The sequence below is a fragment of the Vulpes vulpes genome, chromosome 2 (assembly GCF_048418805.1).
Source record: "Vulpes vulpes isolate BD-2025 chromosome 2, VulVul3, whole genome shotgun sequence".
Lineage (NCBI taxonomy): Eukaryota > Metazoa > Chordata > Mammalia > Carnivora > Canidae > Vulpes > Vulpes vulpes.
The window spans coordinates 94,447,557-94,467,865 of NC_132781.1; the positions used below are offsets into that span (position 1 = coordinate 94,447,557).

A 20,309-nucleotide genomic window follows, 5' to 3' on the forward strand; every position below is an offset into this window, starting at 1 on the left:
GATAAAGAAGAACCTCTTAAATGTGGAAAATAAAATAGAATGTCTTCCATTTTTTTAAGAATCTATGACAGAAATGATAAAGAAGGAATTCTTCCTGATATAAATCATAAGGATTTTTTGGAGGAAATTTGTGGCATAGTCATATAATAAGTATATACAGTATTATATAAAATAGTTGTCACTAGCAATTTTATGCTACTATTTATGGTAGGATCTTTACTAAATAAACTTAAGAAATAAAAGAACAAATCCAACCCATTCATTCTACAAATTCTTAACTGACAACCTGCTTTATGTCAGGCATGGCACTAGACATTGGAAGTATAGTCATGAATAAGACTGATATGACCCTCTAGTTTATAGTCTGTCAGGGAAGATAGGGATTGAACAAATAATTACAATAAAGTTTAGTGGCTTGTGACATTTTGAAAACAAAGCAGTCCTTTCTTAAGGATACCTTGAGAATTGATCTCTAGTATGCCGATCATTTAATCAGCTTACTTCACAAAATGAAGTTATTCATTTTGACATAAAAATTGGACTAAAATTTTGGGAGTCAGTCTTAGAAATTAGTAGAGACTTAAATAGTCTTGTTTTTTCTATGGCTTATTTAAAACAAATTACTAAGGAAAAATGAGTACCAAGAAATGTGAATATAAGTAGAACAAACTCATAATGCCTCATGTATGTTATACACTATACAGATCATTTAATAAAATCATGAAAGCAGTATTACATGAAAAATTTCAAAGTCATAGTGGTTAAGGAGTTGCCCTTTAGAGTTAGACTGATTGGATTTGAGTAATAACTGACACTTGAAAGCTTTGCAGTTTCAGAAAACTTGCATAACTCTTCTGATCTTCAGTTTCCTCATCTGTAAAATGGGGATAATAATATAAAATTTTATAACATATCTTATAAAATATTATTTGATGTGTATAAAAAGTCTAAAACAGCGTCTGGCCCATAGAAAATGCTTAAGGAGCCACATGTGTTGTTGAAGTTAACAAAAACAATAATGAAATAATTTCCCCATGTCAAAATGTTCTGCCTGATTCACAAAGTTGGGCCAACTGAAGTAATTTCAGAATGTTGCTTTCAATATATAGGTATTGCACTACAAAGAACTATCCTTTTTACTGCTAACAAAATCTCAGTGAAATTCTCACCCAGGTTTTAGGCCCTCTTTAGCAGCTATACAGCAATCACTCAGAGGCCTCCATAGAGTGCCATCTCCAGAGCCAGGGTTATCTCAGCATTTAACCTAAGACTCGGTGCATCATGGAACTGATGGAACTGACCCTCCTTGTCTAAGAAAGGAAGTAGCAAAGATCTTATTTACCCATGGGAGATAAGCCCAAACCAGATTAGAGTAAGTTTGGGAAGGAAATAACTATGTTGATATTAAGTATTTTTTTTCCTGCAGAAATCTAAACAATGGATTTCTTCTTATAATAGGTTTACAATGTATTTGTAAAATTTGTAAACTTAACCATATGTAGCACTACTTGTTACTTTGCTCATGTTAGAAAATAAATTTTCTGCCATAAAATAGTCGTATATTACATTACTACTTCTATATGTAATTTGAGAAACTATTTTTTAAATTTATAAAAAAATATATTTTTATGTAGACTTTTACTGTATCTTTTAGTTTGATAGCCAAGAAAAATGTTTGTAAGACTTAAATAACTTTTGCTAAGTAATTCTAGTTGAAAAACAATTTCAGGGTAAAATTTAATATGACATTTTCAAGTCTGCATATGTAAAATTATAATTTAAATCTGTGGATTCAATTTAATTATAATAAGTACAAGCAAGTACTCCAATTAATTGTTTTCAGATAAAATATTTGAGTTAAATCTAAAGTATTTCATAACCTAGTTGTTTTCATTTGTAACGTGGAAATACTTCTTTCACTATAAAATGCTGAGAGAAAATTCTTTAAATATTACACATGTAGTTTCCCTTGATCACAATGAGTTTGAATAAGATCACTCAGTAACTATCTATTAAAGACATACTATCTAGCACTTGCTAGTAATAGAATCATGATAACCTAAAATAATCATACCACCACTCTGTTTAGGCCCTAGGAAGACTAGTACCATGGAAAGAATACTTAGACATGAAGCAGAAAATCTAAGACCTAGATCTTGTTCTGCTACTAATAAACAGAGGAATCTTAGATATAGAACCTATTAAAATTGTGAGGCCATCTTAGCATCTCAAGTTTAATCATCATATATATGTGTGTGTGTGTATGCCTCTATGTGTACACATATGTATGCATCCATCCTAAATTAATGCGCTGAATTGAAATAAAAGGATAAGACTTCATTAAGTTGTTTTAATTCATTAAGATTTTCATGTTCAAATATACAGAGTAAAGAATTCTGTACTGCAAAATATTTTACATGATTCCTTCGGGAAACAACATTACTGATTTTTACATATACTATTTTAGGACCTCTCAAATATTTTCATATAAATTATGTACTGTTCCAAAATTTCACAAAGGGAATATAAACTTTCTTCAGTGTGCCTAATTTCAAACTGGATTTCCTTGTTAAGTGATTCATTTTTTTCTAATGAACATTTTCAGTAGATACCAAATTATTTTTTATACCAATACATATTTTTTATATATCAACTCACTTTTTATAAACCAGTTTTAAATAGCTACAGTCATTACCAGTTCTACTGTTGCAACATTATTAAGACATCCCTAGTTCTGTAGCATCATGAATTCTCAGATTAGTTTTACTAATTCATCAAAAGAAAGACTAAAGCATTTTAAGAGAAAAGAAATAAAACAAGCATAATTTATGTGTATATGCACACACGCACACACTTGTTGTACAAAGTGATCTCAGTGACTCACTTAAACACCATTCACTGCTGCTAAAGAGGAGAGGATAGTTGGGAGTAGCTAATCGAAGCACCAATGATATTATTAGTGTTGTAGAGGTCTATGCCCTGACTGGTTTTAAGTCAAGTGAATATTGGGTAGAAAATGTTGTATTTATATCTACTAATCATAAGAACTTGCTTGATATGTTTATTGAACTATTAGATGCTACTATAATCATAATTAGAATAATTTTTCATGTAAAATTAATGAATTAAAATTGATACCTTTTTAAGCTTAATAAAAGATTTAGGAACACCTACCTGTATTAGGAGCTACAACGTTTTAAGTATTAAAATGCTACAAGGGTATTGAGTGAAAATATCTTTGGGGCAAGAATCAACACTTAAGTCTGTAAGTTATTTGGAGGAAATATTAAAGCAATCATATGAAAGAAGACTAAAATTTATAAGAAAATTTAACAAAGAAAAAATTTTCTTTGGAGAATGCTTAATTGTGGTGTCGTGTGGAAAAATTGTTATACATCATTAAGCAATCATTAATACAGTAAAAGTGAAGTCAAGAACCAGCAAAAATAACCTAATTGCTATGAAAATAAGATGACAAGTAGACAATCCTATCTTAGGCTGTAGAATTCTTTTTATAAGGGAAAGAGTACCTGACCACTGCTGCTCTTTGATAGAGGCTCATGAAGGCATGCATAAAGGGCTCCTGGAAGTCTTTCAGGTTTAAATGTGTTTCTGCCACATACTCTTCAGCCCTTAGAAATTCATTTAAATTTTTAAGAGAAGCATATAAATCCAAATATCCCTATGGATGTTAAACTTTTATCTGTCATTCACTGAATACCTAAGTCCCGACTTACTAAATATAAAATTTTGTGCTTTTACACTTAGCACAGTGAGGCTGTAACACACTACCTCCTGTTACTTAGCTGAGACCAGTCAGTCTCATTCAGAGAAGGGAATATCCAATTGGTTAAAGAAGGGGTCATTTGAATATTGGAACAATTTTTGAAAATGCAGACCCAACTAATATGTACCATTAAAATAAGGCAGCAACGTAAGTTTATTGAGATTTGAAGGAGGTAGGAAAGTAGCAAAATAATCTACCTTGCATTGATTCAGTGTGCCCAACAAACTGTAATATCGTTTGTTTCTTTTGGGGGTACAAATTATTTTTCTTCTGAAATTTTTTTCCCTAAAGTACTATTGGACTAGAATTAAACATTTTTTTCTGTACAGATGTTTATATACACTGTAACAATATAAGCAAGTCTAATTGGTTTTTTTTTTAGTATAGTTCATGTGCAGTGTCAGTTTCCTCATCAGTAAAAGAGAGATCATAGCATATTTCTGATACAATTGTTGAGATATTCAATAAAATAACATGTAAAGAAAAAAGAATCCACTGTTCTACATAATAGACATTTAACCAAGATTAAGTTCTAACTCATTGATTTTGTTTTCCTGGGTTCCTGACAACCAGGAAGAGTTTGCCTTAGCTACAGTGAGGATTCTGGTCTCTAGGTATGGGCTACGTTTTGGAGAATTCTGGCTGAGAGAGGGAGTAGAGGAGAACTCAAGTAGGTAATTTGAGATGCAAAGGAAAGATAGAAGGTTCAGTGACACAGAGGTTTTGCAGAAAAGCAAATGGGAAAAAATCAATTTTAAAATTAATCTTTTAAAATGCAAACATGTCTATTGCCATTTGCAGGACAGTCCATCATATATTCTGAATCCTTGCTTTGTATAGATTGTGAATGTTTGGTGTTTAATAGGGTAGTAAATAAAAGTTCTGTTTTTACTTTCACAAGAATATATTTGGCTTATTAGGTGATATTCCTGGGGCCTGAATTTTAAAAATTTATTGTAAAAAATTTCAAACATATACAAGAGAGACTAGTCTAATAAATGCCCTCTGTCGGTGGCCCAAATTAAACAGCCAAATTATGCCACATTTGCCTCATCCACTTCCTCCTTTTTTTCTTAACTATTCTGAAGCAGACCCCATATTTTAACTCTTTTTACTCCTACATTCTTCAGTATGCATTTCTTTTTTTCTTAAAAAAGAGACATTTTTTACATAAACATAACATCTTTCTGACATCAAACAAAATTAATAATAATTATGTATGACCTGACGTTATCTCCCTATTCAGTTTCCTTCACTTTTGTTTCAAAAATGCCATGTACCATTTGGGGTTGTTCATGAGGAATGCACACAGGATCCTTCTTCTCTTCCTCTTTACTTCCTATTCATGACTTATTAAAGAAACTGAATAAGTTCTCCCCTGTAACATCCCTATTCTGGATTTTTCTGTCAGCTTTCCCAGTTCACTTCTCTAACCTCTAAGTTGCCTGCAAATTAGAAGTTAGCTCAACATACTTAATTAAAGTTCAGCTTTTATTTTGGCTCATGATGGGGCAGGTAGACAGGAAGACTTCATACATGGGACTTCTCCTTCAGACTGCATCACATTAGAGAGCATATAAAGTCTCCTTGTCATGCTTTTAGTGATGCTGAAACTGGTCTGGTGACAGTCCAGTCTCTTCTCATTGTTTCATCCCTTGCTGATTGTTCTCTGAATCAGTTCTGTCATTAGGGTTTGCAAGATAATAAATTTTTAATCTACCCTTTCCACATTCATTAGTGGAAATTCTTCTATAAAGAAGAATTTCTCTTGTGAACTATGGCTTTTGGATTTCCCTGACATAGTTCATCCTAAATAGAAACCTGGTGCTTTTGATAGATCTTATATCCCTAGTTTAATGCCCAAGAGTAACTTTAGATATGAGGAGCACATGGCACTTACATACCCATGTAATTGTAGGATTTTTATATAATAAAAGTATTTCATATGTGATTTTCATGAACATTGTCAGTATTAGGATAACTTTGTATAATTACCATATTCAGTTTTGATCAGGCTGGAATTGAGGACCTTTTCCTGGTTCTGCTTGGTCAGATGTACTGCCTTGTGGTAAGTTTTGGATGATAAGTTGAGCTTCAAGGAATAGGAAACTTCATTAAGTCAGCACTAAACCCGTATCTCCTAGCAGAGTAGTAGCATAGGTAGGGATGATTTTATATTGCTATAATTATAAATTCAAGAATAAAACAATCACCATTTTTATTAGTTTATTCAACAATCAACACTAATTCCATTTTTACTTAACATTGTCAATGGACAAAACCTGAAGAAGAAGAAATAAAACCAAAATATTTCATTTTTAGATGACATGATTGATTAGGGAAACATATAGCAGTCAGCTTTAAAACTGTTTATGTACAATAAAAATTCAATGAAGTACAGAATACAACGTATCTTTACATTGGTAATAATGGAAAAAGACCCAACTCAGAATTGTAACACATCAAAATATAATACTTAACAATAAATTTGAGAGAGGTGTTAGATCTTTAGAAAGAAACTATTAATATATTTGAAAATATTTTAAGATCAAATAAATGGAAACTTTCTGAATCATGAGAATATTGGAAAATTGGCTATAATTAATTTATAGATTTCTGGGTTTACTTCTAATTCAAAATTCCTAGTGATTTTTTTAAGACATATACTTATTTAAAGAGAGCACAGCGAGAGGGGCAGGAGAGGGAGAGAATCTCCAACAGACTACCCACTGAGCCCCATCCCTGGGCTCTATCCCAGGACCTTGAGATCATGACCTGAGCTGAAACCAAGAGTCAGAAGCTTAACTGACTGCCCCACTCAGGCGCCCCTCTAAGTGATTTATAGTGATTCTACAGTGGGGGAAGTCTCACCCCTGATATGTACCAGAAACCTTTTAAGGCAACAATGTCTAAATTAGTGGAGTGATGCAGGAATAGATAGGCAGCCTGGCTAACTACAAGAGACCTCTGTGCCTCTTGGGAGATTTAAATATAAACTTTACTTGACCCTGACTTCCTGGTCAGTGAGAGTTAAGAGAAATGCTCTTCATCCTGTGACTTACAGATGAGATTTCTGTGCCTGACTAATGCATTTCATATTTCTTACTTCTTCTTGCATGCCACCCTGATTTCTGCTAGTGCCAATATAGGTATGAAATCGGCCCCTTTAGCGAGTTTCAAAAACTTAGCAGTTTTTAGTTTACCAGCAGACTTTTTTTCTTGGTCTTTGAGCAAAATGTTACTGTCCACATCCATGCCCTCTTTCCTAAGTAAATACAGTTGGTTTCTTAAGGGGAATTCTGAAGATTAAACCTTTTTTCCATTTTGTAGAACATGGATCATTGCAGCATTATTAGGAATCCAAAATTAGTCCCATCTACATATAACAACTGAATATATGATAAAATAAACACTCTTTCCTATAGGAGAGACCACCTAAAGGATTATTTATTCAGTATTGTTAGATCGTAGTCTTCAATGGTAAAACTGCAAAACTGATTAGACCAAAAAAAATTTCATTTGTGTTTTATACAACCATAGGAATTTAAAAGAAAAAGCATACACTATACCTTTGCATCTCATGTTTGATGCATTAGTGTAACTCACCAAAATATAAAGATGTACTTGAATATCTGAAAAAAATGTTAGACTGAAATATTGTAATTAAAAGGATCATGGGAGATTGTAGGAAATCTCTGCATTTGAAGTTGCAAATCAAATGATAATAGCTTTAATAATTTTATATTATTGCAGAATTTGCTAATTTCGGCATCAAGATCCTAGTATATAAGTGAGAGAAAATATGATAGATTAAGAATATGAAAATAAATATGAATAATAAATGCAGGAAAATACCTACCCATGTACTTATTACAAAGTTACAAGTAAAATGATTTTGCAAAGTTTTTTCACTGTATTAAAGAAATTACATTTTTTAGAAAGAAATCTAATATTGGCAAGATAAGCCATGATCAACACCAAACACCTTTGGAATGTAACACCAGGAGTATATGCTGAGAGTCACAATACTGTTCAGATATTTCACTAATAAGGAATTTAGGAAATAAATATTGTGCTAATTATAAGTCATAGAAAAAATGACTTAATTATAGGACACAATGTAAAATATCATGTTTTCTTTAAATAGTTATTTTTGAGGACTCTAAAACGATTGTCCAATAGAACTTTCATGTTGATGAGAAGTTCTGTAATATGCACTGTCCCAATATGGTATCTATTAGGCACATGTGAACACATGAAATGTGGCTAAAGCAACTGAGGAACTTAATTTTACATTTCATTTAACATTATTTGCACTGAAATACTCATGTAGGGCTAGTGGCCATGGTATTGGACAGTGCAGTGCTAGAAATACAGAGAAATGTTAGGTGGAAAAAAATAAATTGTTAGTAATTTAGTAATTACCAAAAAATTAATAAGTTTATATGACATGATTACAAGTATGTAAATTCCTGTGTGTACATAAGGAAAATAATACTCAGAATTAAAATATCTGTGTTAGGATTGGAGGAAATGGGTGACTTTTTAAAAATGCTGATTAAAACATCAGTTGAAAAAAAAATAAAAATAAAACATCAGTTGAAATAATACATCACTCTAGCATTATGCTGCTCAGTATAATAACCACTAGCCTGATGTGGCAATTTTCATTTAAATTAATTTAAATTAAGTAAAACTAAAAATTCAGTACCTCAGTCACACTAGCCACATTTCAAGTGCTCAGTAGCACACATAGCTAATGTTTACCATTTAGACAGAAGAGATATAGAACATTTCTACCATTGCAAAAAATGCTGTTGTATAGATTTACAGAGCTGATAAAAGAATGTACTGCAACACGTCATTGATTATGTATTAGTCAATAATTTCTAAGGGCACAAATGAATTAAAACTGGAAAGTGGTTTTAGTGAAAAAGTATAAGGAACAGTAGTATCATAAGACCTTATACTTGTCTTAGATCAGCACTCCATAAAGTATGGGCTGCCAAATAGTTCTGGTTATGTCATTCCATGACTAAATGCTTCATCTCAATTTCATACTTGTTTAGCAACATTTATAGCAATATGATAGTTATCTGTCATACAAGCACATCACCTATCTTATCTCATTGAACTGATCTAGTTATTAATGAAGCTGCCTGTAGAATTCTATGTAGTGTGAGCTGAGTATTAGTTGTGAGCAGTAGTCCACGAGTATGGATTCTCAATGGGAATAAAAACAGTTCTTTACTACAAATGATTTCACCCATATGTGAAGTTTAAGAAACAAATCAAATGACCATAAGGGAAGGGGGGAAAAAAGAGGGAAGCAAACCATAGAGATTCTTAATGATAGAGAACAAACTGAGGGTTGATGGAGGTGGGTGGGGAATGGGCTAGATGGGTGATTGGTATTATGGAGGACATTTGTGATGAGCACTGGGTGTTATATACAAATGATGAATCACTAATTCTACTCCTGAAATCAACATTACACTGTAAATTAACTAACTAGAATTTAGTACAAATTTGGGGAGAAAAACAGTATTATAGGCAGGATGAAAAACAGGTCAAGAGGAAGAAGAGAAAGGCTGCCCAGGGCAATTTTGTAAGGAACTTAAGTTGTTAGTATAGCAAAATAATATAGTTGCAAGTGAAATTAAAAATTGAACGCTAAATCTCTGAACATGATAAACTTAGACTTCATCCCTCCTTGCTGTAGAAACAAGGCAAAAGATTCATTCTTCAACAGTGTGAATAAGGATTGTAAAGGAATTCTTCCTAGTCAATGCCTCTATTTTAGGTTCCCTCTTCTCCTCCTGCGCATGGAGGGGATCCAGCCAGCTAGCAGAATCTTTTCCTTTTAGCAGAATTTCCAACTTCACGTTTTCCTTTACCCCTTCTAAGCTCCTTTTGGCATACTGTTACACTTAGTTCTTTGTAACTCTTTTCATATCTTCCCCACAAAGTTTGTTTCAGAGGCTTGTAAAATGTCCAAAATGGGAAAATTGTTTTAGACTGAGCTTCTCATGCTTTGTTTTAAAATTTCCCTTTTTCAAGTTTATGCTTGATTCCCTGATACAAGACATTCAATTGAATTATTTGTGAAGTGTGGAAAGCTTTTTACTACTGTAATTAAGGTATAATCTGTCAGCTAAACCATTGTTTTAATGATACAGGGTAAGCATAATCCTAGACTTACTACCTGTATTCTTATTGTGATTTTGGCAGTATATCATGAATGTCTGTTCCCTGAAATGAAATGCCCCTTATGGGCTGTCCAGTTTGTTTTGAGGACCAATTCCATATTTGTGGAATTTGGGGTCAAATGGAAGCAAGTACTAAATAATTGTTCTTTCTTCTGATTCTAGGGACCTTGCATTTTGGGTTAAAAATCATATTCAGTCCTTGAATATGACTGATTCAATATGAATCAGTCCATATGACTGATTAATCTGATTTTAGCATTCTTTTTCTCCTTAGTTTATCAAATTTGAAAAAGATTAGAAAACACTTGATGGAAATCAGTCTGTTTTCAATAACAGTCTATAAGTTACAGAAAAATAAATGAGTAGTGTTCAGCATTTCTTGTTTAAATTTTGTGTTTTTTGAAATTGAACAAATTGTACGTATTTATTTAAAAAATATATGAATATGCTGATAGAATGGCATCTTCTGATTTCACTATAATATTTTGATTTGCTTTAGTTGAGCAGAATTGTAGATAATTATCACTTGGTTTACGTAGTATAGTATCTTTAAAAGATGAAAAATAATGCTAATGTGTTAAGCATGTTCCTTCTTAGCTCTATTAATCTTACTTTATTTGATATTTGGTAATATATTTTTAAGGTACAGTATATGATTCCTGATCTGAACAAAGTATTCCATTTCTTTTTAGGATTTGGGTTGTAATAATAGATTTTTAGCATTTTCTCGTAAGTATGTTAAGGTACAGCATTTTAAAGACATAATGTTCTTAATATGTAAATAAGAGTTTTATATTGCTAATATTATTTCTATTTATCATGCTTCAGACTCCTCAGAATATTTGTAGTCTTCTATTTTATTTTATGCAAGTTTTGACCTTGAGGATATTGACTGAAGGGTTAATATTTTTCCTATTCCCTTTTTAGTGCTTATGTTTTAGAAACTATTTAAGGTTCTTTAGGTAATCAGTGTTTAAAAAACAAGCTAAAACCCTTTTCCTTTGCAAGCTTATATTCTTCTAGTGGATTGCTTCATATATGATTCTGTGGCAATTAACACAACCAGAAGGCTAGTTTTCTGTTGTCAGTAGATGCATTATGTCATTATTTGGAAATACAGAGATACAGAAAAATGGGGGGAAATTTCTTTTAACTCAGTGAGTCTCGCTCATTGTTCTTTGATGAATTTAGCTTTACTGATGTTTTTCATTGAATTTACAAGAATGATCATTTGTCAACCCAAGATTTCTCTGCATTTTTCTCAACTTCCCAACTGATAATTCAGTGCTGACATAAAGTTAAACTAGCCACTGAAGGTTTTAGGTTTAAGGAGTAGTATTTGGAGCATGCAATATTCCTTAGAGAAGATACTCTTTTTTTGAAGAAGATAATGTGGTTTTGGAATACTCAGGATTTTATCTAATTTCTTTTTTTCAGAACCTACATTTTGTACTATAGGTAGATAAGCTTGAACCAGATGGTATGATCTCAGTATAATATTTTACTCTTCTCTCCTCCTTCAGGAAAATCTTTAACTTCCACCACAAGAAGATTAAAAAGAGGTCCCTCCTGCACCAAGAAAGATCTGCAGATCTTTTTCAGTGTTCTTGGAGGTGTGGGGTGTGAGAACTTGATCAGTTTGTGTCAACCACCTTGTTCTCTAAAGGTAAGCACTGTGTAGTGAGTGCACACTCATGAGCCCAAGCTCCTAATGCAGGTCTGGTTTTGGAATGCTCCATTGAGGATTTGAGGCCATCAAACTTCCTCATTCATAGACGGATGGCCTAGGCAGCCACTTGTGGGCAAGGCATCACACACGTACATCAAGAGATGGTTTTCCTTGTTTAGAAGTGAGGCATATCCTAGAGATGTATGGGTGGGGTTTTTTTGTTTTGTTTTGTTTTAAATCCCAATTTTAGTAAAACTTGTCTTCTAGTTCAGCCTGCATTTAAATCAGTTTAATAACTGCTATGGTTGATCCCTCATCAGGAACTCTTCTTGGATGTCTTCAGGTTTACATTCAAGAATTTTGAAGCAGTGACAGTGGTTTAAGCAGTCTGGTGACTTAATAGCTTAAATTGATATAAACTACTCTGAAGAGTCGCTTTTATGATCTTTCTGAAGCTGTCTCTTACCTTCAGAGAAAGTTTCTAAAACCATTTTTTAATCTGTATTAAGATTCAGAAAGTATGGAAGCAAAGACCTTCTTAATCTTTAGTAGGTATATGATCATAAAATTGCTTATGGCAGATCCTAATTGAAAAAAGTTACTTAAAATGAGAGGTACTTTTCCTATCTTACAGCTTTTCCCTATCTCTAGGAAATAAAGAAATATACATTGTTGGTTCCATAAGACAAACCTCATAAAGGATAAATAAATTAGTGTCTCACTTTTACTTCTACTAAACTCTAATATCAGAAAACCTTATTGTTCTATCATACAGTGTATTGACACCTCCCAAAAAGACCAGCCCTAAATTAAATTGTCATTTGAATACCATTCGTTGACTATGAAGAAGAACAGGAGCATGTTGATTTTGAAAATGTCAAGATTAAAAGTAGGTTAGAATTAAATAAGATAATTTGGGCTGCCACCAAGAGATTAAATGTCTAACAAAACATTCGTGTTGTAGTCACCAGGATACTATACTATTGACAAGGATGATTTAAGGTGCTGATGAAGAAATTAATTAGTCTACATCTAGTTTCATTTATCTTTTTTTTTTCCTTAAAGTGATCTTGGAAACTTTAGTTCTAAAAGATGTGAACTTCTAGAATGTAGCATTAAATTTGGGAGAAATCTGCTGATTTTTATCTAGTAGCCCTATCTTTGGTTTATGATAAATTTTATTGTCTTTTAAAATAATTATTCTTCCTATATCTGTATAATAAAAGATATTAAGGAGGAAAAAAAAAACCTTTGCATTTGCTGTTAGAATGGGAAAAAAATGGAGCTGAGACTTTTTTTGGAAAAACTTTGAGAACCAGTTTACTGTTTTGTTATGAAAATAGTTGAGGAATTAGAACTGGTCTTGCTATTGTAACTGTCAGCAACTTTAAAATATTTAAATCTTCAAAGTAGGTATGATATAGCTAATATAGTGAAGATGTAGAGATTACTGTGTATTTGGAAATAACCTGTATATAATTCTTTTGAACTTTTATCTGTCAGAGTATGTTAAACATTTTTAACCTTTATAATGGCATGAGACAGAATAGATGAATGCATTAATAACTCTTTGAGCCAGTTTAGAAAAAAAAATTTGAATTGAAAGTCAAACCAACTGAAAATGTAAGGATATAAGAATAACTAAATAGATTATTATGTGGTGCCTAGACTAAAGCATTATTGTAGCTGAATTTTTTAAATAAAAAAACTACCCTATCTTTTTAAAAATGAGCTGGTTTACAATAGTATTGGCAATATATTTTATAAAAAGAAAAATTTATTTCACCACATTGGAACTAGTGTTCTAATTTCAAATAAGTTATGTAGCATGGATATATATAATGGGGACCACTGAGATCTTGCCTTCTGTATCTAGGGTATGAAAAATAAGATCTTTTTTAAACATAAGACTTCCATTCATATTAGGCATTAAAGTAAACTATAGTTCTTTGATTTTTATAACATATGGAAGTGAAAACCCAACATATTGGCACTAAGGAATTCATCTCTTGGAAATGGAACTAGGATCTGTTATGTATACATATGCACATTTAATCATATACACATATACATCCTAGTATTTATTTCTTCTTTTGAATTATGTAAGAATTATTTGTCAAAGATCAGGTTTCTGATTTGTCTTTCACTAGCACTTAGATGTCAGGTTTTGTTTTTATTTTTAAAGAGTCATAGCTAATCCATGGAAACTGTCCCTACTAGAAATTTAGTTTCTTTGACATAATCATGCTCCCTACCTACTCTAATAGCTAAAGGGAGGTAAGAGAGGCAGCTCTATGTTTACAGTATTGATATTATTTTTGCCAGTATTGATATTTTGGAGAAAGAACAAGGACATTTTAGCCCAGCCCTCTCCTTAGAGCCATCTAGTCCAGCACTCTTCAGTAAAAATATAATACAAACCACAAATACATATATAGCTGTAAGTTTGTTTTGTAGCCACATTAAAAAGGGAAAAAGAAAAGCGAAATTAATTTTAATTACATTTAAATAACGTAATATATCTAAAATATTACTTCAACATGTAATCAGTATAAAAATTTATGAGACATTTTACTTTTATTCAATGACATATTCAAAATTTGATGTGTATTTTACACTTATAGAAAATTGTCTATTGAACTAGCCACATTCAAGTACTCGACAGCCACAAGTAGCTAATAGCTACTGTATTAGTGCAGATCTACACCAGGAGTGAAGCTCCCATTTTTAGTTAGCATCATCCATGCTGAATTCCACTGGGTGACTCTGTAAGCTACCCTTACCCAGGTTTAGAGTTGCCAGATTTAGCAGAAAACAAAACAAAAAAAAAATCAAGAACAAAAAGCAGAATACCCAGTTTAATTTGAATTTCTGGTAAATAATGAGTAACTGTTCAATATAATTGTCACCCATGCTATACTTGGAATGTACGTAGGAAAAAAAATGTTTATTTGCAATATAGATTAAACTGGGTGCCTGTATTTTATATGGCAATCCTATGCTGGTTTTAACTGAGTAGAAGACATCATCAGGCTTCCTAGATACTTGTAGGACTAGAGAGTAGAGAATCTCTTCCTCGGCAGGGAATTTTGATAACCCCCTCAAAACCAGCATGCAAACCAGAAACTATCTACAGCCCGTTTCTTTGTAATTCTCTAAGATATTTAAGACGGAAGATGGGTTTTTATCATGGAAACTCAATCCTTAAAATTTAAACATTATAAATCTAAATTACTACATTAAGCTTAAAGGTTTATAAAATATTATGGCTTGCGTGATTAGTTACTTGAGTTTCTAAAATAGAAATTATCTAAAGCATATTGCTAGTATCACCTCTTATGAAAAACATTTTACCCTTGATAACAGTCTTGGCAGTTTTCAGGGTCTTAGCTATTTCAAGTTAGTTTCTTACCATTGGTGCCCACTGCAACTATCACATCATCTCGAGTTGGCAAGCATTAACACAAAATATTAGGATGCTAAATGCCAAGATAAGACTTATTTTACATGGCAAGTATTTAAGTACTTGTAATTCTGTGCTCTGGTATTGATCATTGGACCCTGACACAGTCGACAGCCTGAGGGCTTCTTTTTCAGAAGAACAGCTTTCATCCGTATTTTTTAACATTCTTAATGTTCAAGTTTTAGCACCATTTTGAAGCATGTAACAGTTTCTATAGTAGTAGATCTATTCCTCTTAACCTCTAAAAAGGAGACCATTTATAATTCGTGTTCTCTAAGGACAGTAATTACACCAGCTCCACACTCCCTCTCAGGGGGAACACTTTCCTTCACGAGGTGAATGACTTTAGGTAACAGGTCTGCATTACCAGCAAGGCAGATAGATCCAGCCGCCAGTGCGGTTTGGCAGTTTAGCAGTTCAGTTTAAGCTATGGCGCATTCCAAATCCATTCATGCTTAGGAGAATGTACCCAAGAGTGTGGATATGTTTATAATTACTGCATTTCCTTCAGAGAACAAGAATTACAGGTAAGGTTTGTTTTATTGTGTTGGTTTTTTTTTTCAGTGATCCAAAAATTATTTTTATATAAGAAATTTAAGGATCTGAAAGTATTACTCTTTTCCTGAAACAGTCACCTAAAAAGTCTCAAATATAGCCTATGTTATATAATAGTTTTCTTCCTCAGTCTAAGAAGGAATTGAACCTGGAAAGGAGGGGAGTGGGAAGAGACAACTTATTGTCATTTGAAAGCTGTGAATATCACACATTTCCATGTCTAGAAATATCCAGGTTTATGTAAGAATCTTACTTTGCCTAACTTCTAAGGTCTGAGGTATGAATTATTTTGTCAAATTAACACCTACATCTATATATAGATAAGGTGTTCAGCCTTTGTGAGTTAATATCTTTAACAGCAATGAGTAAATTACTGAATTGTGTTTGGGTTTTCACTTTTATTCTCAAGACTGACTTCCTTTGGTTTAAAGATTTTAACCTTATTTCTGAAACCAAAATTTAAAGCTGTAAAATATCTTAAAATGTAGTTCCTTTTTTACCCAGTGATGTTTGGATGAACTTTAAAGGGTCTGTGAATCCCCTGAAATTATAATAAAATTTCACATGTATGTGTATTTTGCTGGGAAGAGTGTACATAATTTTCATCCTTTTCTTGAAGGGTTTTGCAACAAAAAATTTGGTTAACAGCCACTGATAAGCCTAACATTATCACTACTGATAAGCTGAATTTTAAAGAATACGTTATTTGCCTTTACTCATTTGAAATTTAATACTTGTAAAAAATATAAAGTTTGGTTCTAAAAAAACATTGTACTTGTTTTTAGAAGGAAAAGTTTTACCTTGAATTAATTAAATTTGAGAATATCAGCCTAACGGGGAGCAGTTTATTTGCTACTAGTTTCTTCCATTCTACCCTTTGACTGGAATCTTTACCAGCTGTTACATAAAAATGGCCCCTCAGTAAAGAGTGAGACTATGTGATAAATTCTTAAAGATCAGTTAAAGAAAAAATGAATTATCTATTATAATTTGATTCCTACTTTTTTTTCCTCTTTTCAAATCCCTTATTCAAAGAGAGTAAAACTCAAGAAAATAGGCAAATAATGTTATTTTGAGAATATTAAAAAAGCAGTTAATTGCTTTAATTAACATCACACTGAGCAGTGTTGCCTGAGACTCCTTCTAATTTTGTCTCTAGTTAAAGAAAGTCTACAGTAGACTGTACATACTTCACGTTTTTCTGTGATGAGAGTATTTTAAGGTCATTCATTTTTTTGATTAGAAGATGTTTTTATTATTAAAGTAGAATTTTAGTAAGTAATCAAATTCTATATTAAGGAAACTAATACTTTTTCAAAATAAAGGAAATACCTTTTTTTACTTATTTTTTTTTCTGGTAGCCACAAAAGTGTGCCTAATTCAGGATTTAATGAATTTATACCATTTTTGAAGTTAGAATGAAAAGAAATTTGAGGGATGATTCACAAAAAAGCGGTCATTTCCCAAAAGCAGAAAACAGTAAGACAACTTAGGACACTACCTATATATTTTTTAAAGATTTTATTATTTGAGAGAGAGAGAGAAAGAGAGTGTGCACATATAAGCCGGGGAAGAGGAAGAGGGAGAACAGACTCCCATCTGAGTAGGGAACCCAGTTCGGGCTCAGTCATGACCTGAGCCGAGGCAGATGCCTAACCAAATGAGCCACCCTTATTTTTTATTTAAATTTAATATCTAATTTTAATATTTAATTTTTAATAATATTTAATAATTAAATATTTAATAATTTAATTTTTCTTAAAGATTCTAAAATGCATAATATAAAGCTCATTATAGAAAATGGTGTTGATTTCTGAAATAGATTACAGTTTTGATTCCCTTCCCTCCCTTTGGGAATTCTCACTCAAAGTGATTATTTATCACTTATGCTCTTTTGCTTTGCTTTTGTAGAGCCTAACTTTTCAAGAGAACCAGATTTGGTTTTTCATCCAGGAAGAACAGTTTGTATATGCTACCCAGTAAGCCATTTATGTTACTTTCTGTAGGTAATTGTAACAAATAAAAGTTGTATTTTTACTTTTAATTCATCAAATTATTTTATGTTTAAAATAGAAAAGCTTAATTTTTTTCTTAGGAACATTTACAAATATTTAGAAATAGTTTTTCTTTAATTTGAGGTAGACCAATTTTAAATATTCTATGCTTTCAAAGAAATTGATAAAATTAATTCACCTACTCAGTTCTTTAAATCAGTAGTACAACTTTGGTTTACATGGCAGCTTAAAAATAATCCAACATCTGAACGTAGATGAGTAGAAGTTTACTTACAGTCAATTTCATATCAATTTCATTAACATAGATTATGGTTTAAAATAGAAGTTTCAAAAAAATAGAAGTTTCAAATAAACCAGAATAATTAAAAGTAGCCTCTGCATGCCTACAATGCATGGCTTATATCTTTCTGTGTATAAACAATTTAGCATTTAACTCTTTTCAGTTCATGTGTCAAAACTCTTTAACAGTTTCACTGTTTATACTGCAGTACATAGACTTTGAAACTGCCACAACTGCTTTTCATATTCTTGTTTAGGAAATAAATTTATTCCATCAGTCATCAAACATACAGAAAATTATGAGAATAGCGTGGTAGATAAAATAAATTCCCTGTACTCCTAGAAACTATAGCTTGCTAAAGATGTGTGATGGAGTGGTATAAAGAAGATAGAGAGGATTCTAACCTAATCTGGGGGTCAGAGAAGACTTCTTTGCCAAAATGAAATTTTAACTGAACCTGAAGCATTCTTAGGGGTTGTCAAACAAAATGGGAAGGCAGAATAAGCATACGTGAAAGCCCTGAAGGAAGAAATAAGACACAATGAAGAGAAAATACTTAGGAGAGAGGGAAAGGATCTTTAAAGTATCTTTAAAATCATTATCAGATATTTGGCCTTTGGGCTTTAGCTTAAGAACAGTGGGAAGACATTGAACATTGTATTTTATTTTTTCTAGAATTTTTAATGAAAGCATAATAATACAGTAGAAAAGTGAGCATATCATAAGTATATTGCTCCATGATGAATACTCCTATGTGACCATCACCCAGATGAGGAAACAGAACAGCATCAGCTCCCAAAAGTTCCCTGTCCTCTTTCCTTCCAGTGAGTTTTGCCGCCCCACCCACCAAGGACACCTCTCACCTGACTTCTTACTACATAGATAGTATTGCCTATATTGTACTTTATATAAATGGGGCCTTACAGTATATGCTCATTTCAGAGGAGTGAAAGAAGTCAGACACAATATTCTGATTTTGAGATTTGCCCATATTACTGATGATGGTTGCTGATTAGTCTTGTGGCTATATGCCTCATATCAATGTACCGTGAGACTTGCCACATCTGCCCCATGAAGGATAGAAAGATGTGAAGTCAGCAAGTTTCACAGTAAGTCCAGGGGAGAGATAATGGGGTTTGAGCTGGTGTGGTGACAGTAAGGATAAAGAGAAGTGGGCACATTAGAGAGAGATTTATGAGTAAGAATTTTTACGCATGCAGATTAATTAAATGAGCTGAGGAATACAGAGACACTAAGGATGACTCATGGGTTTCTGACTTGAGCAGGAGTGGGTGGTGGTACCCTTTAAGTCCAAACACTGGAGAGGAATGGATCGTATGAGTTTTAGTGATAGAAGGGGATAATGAGTTTAGCATCCATATATTTGAGTTATGAACCATTGCACAGGTCTGCTTTGTACAGCTAAAGACCTGTTTATTAACTGAATGAATGCATGACTTGACATTCATTAATAACAGTGCTAACAAAGAACTCTTGTATTTGGGGAAAGTTGTAAATCTTATCTTCTCACTATCTGTTGTTTTACAAATTTCATAAGGTACGCTTTCTAATATTTGTAGGCATGGTTTTGTCACATCTTATTTTTTTCCATATATCTGTATGTATACTTATATTTCCCCTACTGTACTGTTAACAACATGCATGTGGAGTCATATCTTCCCATACATATGATATAAAAGGCATTGTAATGCCTCCATACTTTAAAAATTGTGCTTCTATCATTATAATCTTGAATTAGTGTACAATAGCCACACTTTAAAGTGAGTTTATTCATATGGAATGATTGGCAACATTTAAGGTGACTGCAATAAATATTCATTAAATTTTGGTAGAGGAAAGGAGTGATAAAAATGAGGTGAAACCTGAAGCCTAAGCACAAGCCTAAGTAGGGAGCTGCAGAGAGAATCTTAGATGTCAGAAAGCAGAATGAAAGCTCCTGGTTTTACAGGGATGAGATACTAAAGGGGCTAGATGGGAATTATGAAGTAGGAACTCTGCGTACTTTGCAGTGCTGCCTGGGACTGATGCCCTTGGGAAATTTTATGGGAAGAGGAATAATAGATATAGCACTGAATTAATAAGCAGATGCTTAGCACATAGTGGAATACTTAATAGACTTGGCAGTTTACACCACTAAGTTATGATTTAGTGTTCTATTTAGCCCACAAAATTTGAAGTAAAAGCATTTTATCATGTCCATGGAAAACACCAGTAAGCAATCATGATCATAATTTTCAGTTTATGGAATTTTCCCTAGCTTTAGGATATGTCACTGTTTATTCTGTGTTTTCAAAATTAAATACTCCCATT

At 32.4% G+C, this 20,309-nt stretch overlaps 1 protein-coding gene across 25 annotated transcripts in view; it reads left to right on the top strand.

The window, feature by feature from the left end:
* The window catches only part of ZEB1 (zinc finger E-box binding homeobox 1), a 180,750-nt gene that overhangs the window by 47,251 nt on the left and 113,190 nt on the right, over window positions 1–20,309 (top strand). For 12 of the 25 annotated variants that reach the window (XM_072749300.1, XM_072749296.1, XM_072749298.1 and 9 more), the window contains one exon: window positions 11,520–11,662. The exons of the other annotated variants lie outside the window; for them this stretch is intronic. The gene's annotated coding sequence lies outside the window, so the exon portion shown is untranslated. The remainder of the gene's footprint in view (window positions 1–11,519; window positions 11,663–20,309) is intronic. 25 annotated transcript variants of the gene reach the window in all.